At 35.7% G+C, this 12,594-nt stretch overlaps 1 long non-coding RNA gene across 1 annotated transcript; it reads left to right on the top strand.

Annotated features, from left to right (window-relative positions):
* Positions 1-8,881: 8,881 nt before the first annotated feature.
* On the top strand, positions 8,882-9,454 carry LOC109171683. Its single transcript, XR_002052641.1, has 3 exons — positions 8,882-8,892; positions 9,031-9,226; positions 9,413-9,454. It is a non-coding gene; the product is annotated as an uncharacterized LOC109171683 (long non-coding RNA).
* The last annotated feature ends 3,140 nt before the right edge of the window (positions 9,455-12,594 follow it).

Genomic DNA, 12,594 nt, shown 5'->3' with positions numbered 1-12,594 from the left:
AAACAACCCGACGGATCAAGTCACTATGTAGACTTAAAAGCTCTGATACCACATGTAATTTTGCATTTTCTCTTTTTTTTGATAAATTAACAAGATTAGTCAACTGTCCGAGATTACTGATTGATTCAGTTACGAAGATAGTCAGTAATAATCAATCATGTAGAGGATGTAAGAGAAAGATAACAGCACAAACTCAACGACACAAAATATTTACCCAGTTCGATACAGTGTGTATCTACGTCTGGGGGACGATCACACAGGCGTCCAATCCACTAAATCATAATCCAATGTACAAAGGTAGATATACAATAATCTTACCCAAGTGCCCCACACAAGGTACAAACCCAGTCTACACAGGTTTAGTGGATTGTTGAAGATGGAGAGCCATGCATACAGAAGTCCAATGAAATCCCTTCACTTGGAGAGCCCACTCTGATGCAGTCCACTTCAATGACGCTCTTTAAGGTTGTTCCCACAACAGTGTGATCACAGTGTCCTTTCGTTTAAGCAGCAGTGATTCTTCTCAAGTTCATCATCTTAATCACCATGAACATATTGTATTGAGAAGATACATGACAATCAAAGATCTAGTCTCATATAGCAGATAAGGAGTGTTTCTTCTTACTTTCGGCGTAACCCTAATTCTCTTCGAATAAGGGTACTTATAGATTCTTCAATAAACACTCTCCATAGATGACTTTGATTGTAGAAGGTAGGACTATAAAATAGGAATGTAATCTCAGAAGATTAGGTCCATACCTTTCTTGAAAATATACGCTGATCTTCTTTCCAAATTTGTTTGATAAAATCGCGTACAGTCTTTTAGAAATCAGCTTCCTAAATCAGATCTTCAGTGTCAGTCCTTCTGTTGTTGCTTCTGATTGATCAGTCGTCTGTAGAGCTGGACGGACAAACTCTAAACCTATCTTAGTATGCCATAATAATATTGTCAATTATAATATGGGGTTTTTGAACATTTAAAAACACTAACAGTTTGGTTCTTGAGTGAAGCACCGGATTGTGAGTTATAGCGATTGCACTAGTATTATCACAATAAATACTAACGTCATCACAATTAACTCCATAATCCTTCAATTGTTGCTTCATCCACAAAATTTGCGCACAACAACTTCCTGCAGCAATGTATTCGGCCTCGGCGGTACTAGTTGCGATGGAATTTTGCTTTATGCTGAACCAAGAAACAAGCCTTCCCCCCAAGAACTGGCATGTCCCGGAAGTGCTTTTTCTGTCTATTTTGCAACCTGCAAAATCCGCATCTGAAAAACCCGTTAGAGTAAAATCTGTACCTTTTGGATACCACAATCCAACATTGATTGTGCCTTTCAGATATCGTATGATCTTCTTTGTTGCGGTGAGGTGGCTTTCTTTTGGATTTGCTTGGAATCTTGCACACACTCCCAACTAGCATAAGAAATGTCTGGCCTGCTTGCAGTGAGATATAGAAGAGAACCAATCATTCCTCTATATTTTGTTTGATCGACATCCTTTCCATCTTCATCTTTGTCTAGCCTTAATGATGTGCTCATTGGAATTTTGATCGATGATTTTCCATCAAGGCCAAACTTCTTTATCAAGTCGCGAGTGTACTTTGCTTGATTGATGAATATTCCTTCTTTCAATTGTTTGACTTGTAAGCCCAAGAAGTAATTCAATTCACCCATCATGCTCATTTCGAATTTATTCTGCATAAGCTTCGAAAATTTCTCACACAAAGAATTGTTAGTGCTTCCAAAAATAATATCATCAACATAGATTTGCACTAATAAAATATGATCACCATCTTGAATTCTAAATAGAGTTTTGTCAACAAGGCCTTTGGTGAATCCACAGCTTATCAAGAACATTGACAAGGTATCATACCAAGCCCTAGGTGATTGTTTCAACCCATACAATGCCTTTTTAAGTTTGTAAACTTTATCACCTTCGCCTTTTACCTCAAAACCTGGTGGTTGTTCAACATAAACTTCTTCTTCGAGTAGACCATTCAAGAATGCACTTTTCATGTCCATTTGATAAACAGTGAAATCTTTGTGTGCGGCGTAGGCTAGGAAAATTCTGATTGCTTCAAGTCTGGCTACCAGTGCAAAAGTTTCGTCAAAATCTATTCCTTCTTCTTGAGAGTACCCTTTTGCAACGAGCCTTGCTTTATTCCTAACAATCACGCCTTCTTCGTTTGCTTTGTTCCGGAAGACCCATTTGGTTCCTACAACATTGTGGTTCGCCGGTCTTGGAACAAGTTCCCAAACATCATTTCTTTTGAATTGATCGAGCTCTTCTTGCATAGCATCTATCCAATTCGGATCATTAAGAGCTTCGTCCACTTCTTTTGGTTCAATTTGAGATAGATAACATGTGAACAATGTTTCCATGGTAGATGATCTTGTTTGCACGCCTTCATGAATATTCCCAATAATTAATTCTGGAGGGTGATTTTTTAGCCATCTTAAATCTGGTTCAAATGGGTGCATGGTACTGGGTGGATCCATTTGTTGTGTACTGGCAGTGTTGGTTCGAATTTCATCATTTAATTCTTCTTGAAATTGATCACCAACTTCACCAGTAACTTGATCACTAACTGGATCACCAACCTCAACCCGTACTGCATCTCCATTCTCACGTGCGGCTTCACCTCCAAAATTATTATTAAAAGAATTTCCAACTTCTTCTGGATGAGGGATGGGATTTTCTAGAGAATTAATTTCCAACTCATCCATTCCCTGCAAAACATCATCTATACACGTATCATTAGTATCACAAAAATCAATATGACACTTGTTACCATTTTGTTCGAATTCTTCACCCAGAGCGCCATTATTGATCTGTGATTTTTCGGCAAATACCACGTGTATGGATTCTTCAACCACCATTGTTCTTTTATTCAAAACTCTGAACGCCTTACTGGTAGCTGAATATCCTAGAAAAATTCCTTCATCTGCACGCTCATCAAAAGCTTTTAGATGCATTTTATCATTAATATGAATAAACCATTTGCATCAAAAAATATGAAAATAACCAATATTTGGTTTCCTCCCTTTATAAAGCTCATATGGCGTCTTCTTGTACTGCTTATGAATCATGCTTCGATTTTGCGTGTAGCAAGCAGTGTTGATAGCTTCCGCCCAATATCGTTTCGGGAAACCGGCTGCACTAATCATCACTCGTGCGGCTTCTTTGAGTGTCCGGTTTCTTCTTTCGGCAACACCGTTTTGTTGTGGTGTTCTTGCGGCAGATAATTGATGAGAAATTCCATGTGAATTGCAAAAAGCTTGTATAACTCCATTCACGAACTCGGTTCCACGATCCGTTCGTATTTTTGATATTTGCAATTCTTTCTCATTTTGGAGTTACTTCAACAGCTTTGGTAGAACTTGCTCAACTTCATTTTTCTTCTTGAGAAACACGGTCCAAGTGTACCTAGAAAAATCATCAACAACAACGAGAGTATATTTCTTACCACTTACACTTATTGGATCAACCGGTCCAAATAAGTCCATGTGTAGTAAGCTTAGCAATCTTGACGTTGACTCGTGTGTCTTTGAATTGAATGATGATTTGATTTGCTTTCCGCGTTGGCATGCATCACACACTTGGTCCTTCTTCAATCTTTAATCCATTTTTCTTGATCGTGCCAACTCCTTTTGTAATTCCATAATTTTGGTTTCCTCCGAATATAACTTTTGGTCCATCGATTTCTTTGAAATTCACTAGATATGATTTATTTCTAGTCATGTGGCGTGGGCAACCACTACCGATGTACCAAACATCCTGCAAAAAAGATTAATTAACTTTAGGTACCCATACTTGTTTGGGTCCTTTACTGTTAGTGATTTTTGGTAACCAAACCCACCTAGATCATATTGAATTAAGATGAGGAGGTTTGTAACCGTTTGAGATTCGATAATCATAACTCACATTAGAAAACATTTTTGGCACCGGATTTTGAAAAACATTTTTATATTTTGGCACCTAGGAAGAGGATTGTTGCTTTGGTCTATAAAAAGCATTACATCTATTACACAACCAATCCTTTTGAGTGGGATAAATTTCCCAACTTTATTTCTAGGAAAGCTTCCCTCTTTTCTAAGAAAACTTTTTGCACTTGACTCTTTGGCATATCTTTGCTTGTAGAATTTTTGTTGCTTTGCCGTAGTGTAGATTTGTTTCGGCCTTTCAACATTCAACTTTGCTTTTGTTTGATAGCCAAGTCCTTGTCTCATCGTGCTATTCTGACCTTTAACAAATTTTACCACTTGAACTTTATTATTTAAAGTTGCAATAGAATTAGTCAGATTTGGAGGGGTTTGAGAACATGTGGAGTCATAACCGATTCCGGTTCTATCTCCTGATGGCTTTTGCATACTCACCATCTTATCCATTATTTTGGACGAGTTAGTGAACGTAGCAATGGTTGCCCGAAGGTTATGTTCTCTAACCTCTCTTGCTTTACACTCTTCTTGAGGATGAATATTTTCATTCTTCAATTTACTCACTTCAAGTAAAGCATCTTGCAATTTTTTATTCATTTCTTCTTTTTCAAGAATTAGAATATTATTGCGCTCCTTGAGTTGAGGATGAGTGAGCATAATCTCTTGACATTCTCGCATTAGATTGTCAATCGATTCACGAGAAAAAGAAGAATTAATAGCATTGAAAGAATTAGATGTTACCTCTTCTTCCTCTGCTTCAAGAGCCATAAGACAATCTTCACTTGTACTCAACTCAATTAACTTGCATATTAGAGCTGTATCATCATCCGAACACGAGCTTTCATCGCTTGATGATGAATCCTCCGAATCATCATTTTCGTTTGGTTTGTTGCTAACGAGAGCTTTTCTTTTGTCGCGCTTGAACCTTTTGCTTTCGGATTTGTTCGGCGTAGATTCAACATTTTTGCCTTGATACTTACTAACGATCGGATATGGACAATTTATTTTAAAATGTCCGGGTTTGCGGCAATTGTAGCATAAATCCTTGTTTTCTTCGACTTTTCCTTCTTGTGTCATGCGAGAGACGAATTTTCCACAAGCAGAATTTTTGTTGTCTCCTTTTCACATAAACCTTCTAAATTTTTTAACAAAAAGAGCAAACTGTTCGTCAGTCATAAAATCAACATTATTTTCTATTGACCTGGAGGTTGACGGTTGTTCGGCCATTAGCGCAGAATTTGGAGCTTCATGAACATCATCATTTTTGGCCTTCATTTCGAACTCATATGCTTTTAGATCACTAAATAATTTGTCTATAGACAACATTCTTAAATCTCGGTGATCGCGCATAGCCATAACCTTCATATCCCATGCAGATGGTAAGCCTCGTAGGATTTTGAGATTAATTTCCTTTTGGCCAATATTTTTGCCAAGATAATTAATCTCTCCAAGAACTTTGATCATTCTAGCTTCCATATCTGCTATACTTACATTTGAGAGCATTTTGAAATATTCAATTTCTTCATAGTGATTGTGAGCTTGTTGTCGTTCTCTTATTCATCTCCTTCGCCAATCTTGATGAGAGTTTCCCATATTTCTTTAGCAGTAACACACTTTCGGATCTTCGGAAATATTGTACCATCTACGGCTTTGAATAGAATATCCTTGGCAATATTGTCAAGATTATTTCGTGTTCTATCATCCGATGTCCATTCCGGTTTAGGCTTTTGTACGTACTGTGGAGCATCCGGGGATAGGACAAACGCCGTATTGATTTTTAATATTTCTATTGGGCCAGTGGAAATAACTTCCCACATTTCATCGTGTAAAGCCGATAAGTGTACCTACATACGAACTTTCCAATCATCAAATTTATCAAGTGAGAATAATAGATTTTGAGCTAAATCTTTCTTCATCATCATCACGAGAGATATGAAAGATTAATCCAATCACACACTTTGTAGAATGGATCAGCCTAGCAGTCAAAAACAGTTGACCCAATTAGGCAACTTGTTTTAATACCAAAGGTTGATATTTGTCGAAAGACAAGCTGACTCAAATAGGTTACAGGCTCTGATACCAATTGTTGGTATCAGTTAAAGACAAATTGACCCAAATAGGCAACCCGCTCTGATACCAATTATTGGTCCCGAAAGAGGTAAGGTGAAAGTCTAGGGGGGGTGAATAGACTTTCAAACTTTTTCGCACAACACAACAATTGCTAAGCCAGAGATAAACCAAAACTCTTAACTAGATTGTTAGAGTATGGTGCACAGCGGAATTAAACAAAGATAAAGTGTGTGTGTGAGATTGTGTGAGTTATATCTCGTGTGAAGCAAGTAAAGAGCAGTAAGTAAAGAAAGCAGTAAAAACACAAGACAATTTTAGTGGTTCGGAGGTGGTGTAATCCTCCTACTCCACTTGCTCTTCTCTCCAAGAGCAATTCACTATATCCACCACTTCTTGGTTCGAAGATACAATGAATTCCGTGATCTAGTGTTTTGATCACCAAGCCCACACTAATCACGCCCAGTGACACCACACTGCTGCTTCGGGTTTAACGTTGTCGCGCTACTATCCTAGGATTTCACGACTCCGCGCTACTATCCTAGGATTTCACGACTCCGCGTTACTTTCCCCCCGTCTTCCACACTCCGGTAGAAACGTATCCCGTGATCTAGTGCTTTGATCACAAAGCCCGCACTAATCACGCCCAGTGCCTCCGACACTGCTGCTTCGGATCTCACAGCTCGTGTGACAATCCAGGATTTCACAACTCCGTGCTACTTTCCTCCCTTTTCTTATTTTGCTCCAAAACAAGTTTTGTCTTGCTTCCAACTTCGAGACTCTGTAGTTGATCTTCAATGATGCGCTTAGTCTCTTGTAGATGAAGATTCTAACACTCTTGATGATTTTCTCGTGATAGCTCTGAGTGTTTTCTCTCTTTGAAAATATCAAGTAAAACACTTGATTTTTATGCTCTGTTTAGCTCTGCTTTTTGAACTCTCAGAATATTTCTCTTTGAAGCTCTCTGAGTTCTTTTTCTTTTCTCTGACTTGAAGATTTCTTTTGGTATGCTCTGTACCAAATGAGATTTTTGCTCTTTGCTCTCTTATGCTCTATTTCGTATGTCTTGCTTCTGCTTTCCTCAGCTTCAATCTTCATCCTTTTATAGCTGGTAATGAGAATCTGTCCGTTGGAAAGAAAATATCTCATTTTTTGAATTCTTGTATCTTTTGTCAGAGATCTTATCTTATCTTCTGGCAAAGTGTCAGAAGAGATAAGCTAGCCGTTGGTAGAGCTTCAACTTCATGCAAATGAGTTCCCAAACTTCATCTGATATTCCTCTGGTTTTCTCACGTTTCTCGGGAATATCTGGGTCTCAATTTCGTGTAGAATGGCTTCTCTTATCAGCTCTGAGGTGGTTCTTGGGATTTAAGTACTTCAAAAATATTCTTCAATTTAATCCCATACTAGTTAGACTAGTATTTTTCTTTGTGAGAAATTCTTCACTGTAAGTTTTCTCATCTTCTTCGTCTGGGTGTTCTGATGTTTCAAACTGGCTTTGAACTTCCTCCCAATTTGAATTTATCCTTTGTAATTGACACTCAATTGCAATTGACTTGTAATTGGCACCCAATTTGAATTTCTCTTTGTCTGGGTGTTCTGATGTTTCAAACTGGCTTTGAACTTCCTCCCAATTTGAATTTTTCCTTTGTAATTGACACCCAATTGCAATTGACTTGTAATTGGCACCCAATTTAAATTTCTCCATTGTAATTGGCACCCAATTGACTTTGACTTTAATTGGCTCCCAATCTACTCCTGGTGCTTCAATTGCTTCCCAATTTGAATTATTTGACTTTGACTTCGAAATTGGCTCCCAGACTTCTCCTGGTATTGAATTTCATCTCAATTCAATTGCTCCCCAACGTCTTCTTTTAATTGGTCCCCAATTTGAAATTGCATCCCATACTACAACTTGAATTGGCTCCCAATTTCAATTTTTCTTTGGCTCCCAACTTGAATTGATTCCCTTGTGAAACTAGCTCCCAATTTGAAATTGCATCCCATACTACAACTTGAATTGGCTCCCAATTTCAATTTTACTTGGCTCCCAATTTCAATTTTACTTTGGCTCCCAACTTAAATTGATTCCCGGCTCAATTTTACATTTTACTTTGGCTCCCAACTTGAATTGATTCTCATAGGCTCAATTTTACTTTGGCTCCCAACTTGAATTGATTGATTCCCATGTGAAACTAGCTCCTTATTTGAAATTGCATCCCATACTTGCTCTGAAATCCCAATTCCTTTGAATTGGCTCCCAAGTGCAATTGGACGCCCAAAGAATTGGGCGTCAAGTGCAATCCCAATTCCTTTGAATTGGCTCCCCAGTGCAATTGGACGCCCAAAGAATTGGCTCCTAGCGCCCAACTCCATCAAACTTAATTAATTTTGGCTTGAACTTGAGCTATTTCACATAATAAATCAAGCATCTTCCACTTCGTCCATACAGCTTATTGGTTAAATATCCAATCATCTTTGATGTACTCCTTTCTTTCCGTAGATGCTTGATCTCCAAGTCAAATTCATGCAATCTTCCAATCTTAATTTTCTTTCACGAAAATTCTTCTGGGATATCTTATCGAGTAGTAGCGACGTGAATTTCATGTTATTCATCTTCTTCTTCAATTTGTCATTTTCTCCAGACAAATTCTTGATTTTCGGCTTTATATCTTCTTCTTCTATTTTCATGCATCTTGCTCTGTTTTTCTCTTTTGCAACTTAAATAATTTCCCGATCATGGTCTAAGACTCTACTAGACCTATGAAATAAAATTGGGGGTTCTACAAATACATATTTGGCATATCAAAACCATTACACTTTATTCCTAACAATTTGGTCAAAGAAGTTGGTTGAGTTGTATACCCAAGCTGATGAGGTATGTATTTTCAAAATTTTTGGATTTTAAAATAGTGTTTAATTTACTTTTTAAAAACATTAATTGTTACTTATATTGAACAGTTAAAAATGACTTATGATTCCGGTGTGCAACGACCTTCTGTTGATCTCACTATAGCTGATCCGACTTCTTTGAGTCCTCGATGTCTAAAGGTATATAAAATTGTTCGCAAACTTGATGAAAATGTTGTGATAAAGATGGAGCGTGGTATTGTGGGCGATGTTGACTATCCCTTACAACTTGACCCGTTGGAGATTATGTGTTTCTTAAGGATGGAGACGTTAGATGTTTCCATATTGCAGTTCTTTATAAGGTAATAATTAAGTTCTTTACTTATATTTGTTTATATAATATTTTTCATTTCATCTATTATATTACTAATATATATGATTGATTGTATTTTTGAATAGGGGTCTTTATGACAAATTTGAATTGGCATCAAAGACCACTTATGGCTTCTTAGACCCACATTTCATTCAACCAGTTTCGAATACTATAGATGAACGGACAGGGTATATCAACGTCACCATGCAATATGGACAGAAACAATGCTATCTAGCGCCATATATTTTAAAGTAGGTTTTAATTGTTTCAAATAAAATAACTTATATATAATACACTTCTATTATATATTATATTTACTTACAACTAATACATTATTGATTTGTAGTGACTATTGGATGTTGATGGCAATTTGTCCTCAACTTAATAAAATCTATTGGTTTGATTCAATTGGAGGCCAACCACGTGATGACATCAAAGATATTGTTGAAAAGTATGTGAACTTATAAGTATTAATATGTTAATTAATAAAGTATGCATGATGTCATAAAATATTTATGTATACTAATCTCTTATAATTTTAGATGTGTCAATTCAGCAAAGTTGTTGAGAAGCAATGGATCAACTAGTTCACCAAAATTGACTAAAGTTTTGGTAAGTATTTATACATTTGTAAAACTACATATGTTTTATTGTTTTTTATTAAATAAAATTTAAATTTATTCATTCAAATGTAGTGTGCTCAACAAGTTGGAAGTGCGGCATGTGGATATTATGTGATGAAATACATTCTTGAAATTCTTTCCAAAGAAGCATGTGTGTGAATGGATAAGGCATGTAATTTAATATAATATCTTTCTCTTTCTAATTTTAAAAATGCTAGCTTACTAATTATTTAATAATTATCAACTTTGTAGATTGTTGAGAGAGTTGGTGGATCGAGCTACACTCAACAAGAAATTGATAAGAGACATATGGGCCGACTTCTTTGTTGATGTATGGTTAAGTATGTAAATTGAACAAATTGATATTAGGTTTTGATAATGTTAACTTGTATTATTAATTAGTATCAAATTGTGAGATTTATTACTTTTATTACTTGTTTGATTATAAATATTAGATTCTACATATTTTGCTGTGGTTGTGGTGCAATAATTGAGCAGGTTTTGGATGTGGTTGTGAGTAATTTGAGCAATTTTTTGAGTATAAATGGACAAATAAACTGTATATTAAAAAAACATACAACGTCGGCTAATTAGTATTAGCCGACGTTGTATATATATTTAAAAAAATATATACAGTTAACAACGTCGGCTAATTAGAAAGATCCGACGTTGTAATATATTTATAAAAAAAAATGTTACAACGTCGGCTAATTGGTATTTAAAAATAAATTAAAAATGTTACAACGTCGGCTAATACCAATTAGCCGACGTTGTATATTATTTATTAAAAAAAAAACGTTACAACGTCGACTATTTCGTATTAGCCGACGTTGTAGATATTTATTAATTAAATTAAAAATATATATATAACGTTGGCTATTTAAATAGCTAACGTTATATATAATATATACAATGTCGCCCAAAACAACGTCGGTATTTAGCCGACGTTAAAGGTGCTATTTATCCGACGTTAAAGGTCTGCTGTGTAGTAGTGGTGAATTCATACATTTGGATTAAATCGACTAAAAATTATTTGTTAAATAAAGAAAACGCAAGTAAGGAGAAGAAGGAAGACACAGAGAATAGAGAGTGGAGGATGATCTTCTTATTCATCCTTAGCCATTCTTATGGTAAGATATATATATACAAGGTAAGAGTAAATATATACTAAATGTTACAACTGTTACAACATGGATAATAATGTCCACAATAATATTTATAACATTCCCCCTTGGACATTATTTGACATGACCCTGCCTCATAAAACTTGCTAGGAAAACCATGTGAGAAAAACCTAGACAAAAGGAATATAAAAAATGTTGTATTCATGCCTCGTTAAAAACTACGTGGGAAAAAATCAATTTTTTTTTAATGCTACTGGCTCTATTACAATGTAGTATCTGTTCATATACTTTCTCAACCTACTGAAACACAAAGAACCATGAAACACAAAGAACCAATAACACCTCCACTGAGACTCAAACTCACAACCTTCCAAATGGAAGTCCCACCCGAGTACCATTAGACCACATAGTCTTGGTGAGAAAAAATCAAGTTGAAGAAAAGAGTACATGATATTTGTAAAATCATATATTATACGGATTGCCTCATTAAAAACCTTAACTTAAGAAAACCCTGTGGGAAAAACTTAGTTAAGGGAAAAAGAGTACAACCATAAGCTTTCAGGGCACAATCGGCATAATCTTCAGGATTTTGGGGTTTGTCTACTTAAGCAATTATTTTGCAACTTTTCCCCATTTACATTACTATATCATACTCATGCCTCGTTAAAAACCCCATTAGAAAAACCACGTGGGAAAAACCTAATTGAGGAAAAGAGTGCATGATGTATGTGTATTCTTGTTTTAGATTAGCTGTCTCATTAAAAACCTTAAGCTAAAGAAACCCAGAGGGAAAATGCTTAGCTAAGGAAAAGAGTACAATCATTAGTTGTCAAGATCCAATCTTGAGGATTGATTCATGTAAAACGATACTCCCCCCTCAAGATAACAATCTTTAAGTCAATACATTAAATTTCTAAACTGTATAGATGAATTTTGTAAATAAATATGTACAACTGTCAATGGAATGAATATACTCTGTAATAATCTCGTGACTCTTCTGGAGCTCACGTGGGTATAATATTGACATCATAATGTAGTCAAAAGGATTTCATTATATATTCTTTTATCATTTGTGCAATAGAATCTTTATTGTCCCTTTATAGGACAATGATGGTAAATATAGTACAACCAGTTTTGGAACTTGGCATTATGGGGATATAAAAATAATAGTCAGTACCCAAGTAGCCCATTATATATTGGCTTACTGGTGTATAAAAATTCTTCAAGGAAAAACTCAATCTTCAAGTCGAGATAATACTTAGCTTTCCCAAACTTTTGTTTCAAAATCTCCGTCTTTAGACATGAACTGATATCGTCAAGCTCTTTAAATATTTCATTGATGCTTATATCATCAATATTGACTAAGATAATAAATAAATTCATTATCAACTCTTTATTGAGCACATAATGGTACATATTATTGTTGTGCTTTTTATCAAAAGCAGAAAACCCGAAGGTGATGTGAAGAACAGCAATGTCGAAGGCTTTATGCTTCTGGTTGATTTGGCAAGTTTGTAAGTAGGTGGAGTAGAAAATAATATCTGTGCCGTGTTGTTTAACACTGCCGTAAAAGCATATTTTATATATATAACATTCTTTTATATTAATAG

This window comes from Ipomoea nil, unplaced genomic scaffold (assembly GCF_001879475.1).
Source record: "Ipomoea nil cultivar Tokyo-kokei standard unplaced genomic scaffold, Asagao_1.1 scaffold0327, whole genome shotgun sequence".
In the NCBI taxonomy this organism is placed as follows: Eukaryota; Viridiplantae; Streptophyta; class Magnoliopsida; order Solanales; family Convolvulaceae; genus Ipomoea; species Ipomoea nil.
Note: the sequence above shows the minus strand (reverse complement) of the source record. Positions and strands in the feature narration are given on the sequence as shown.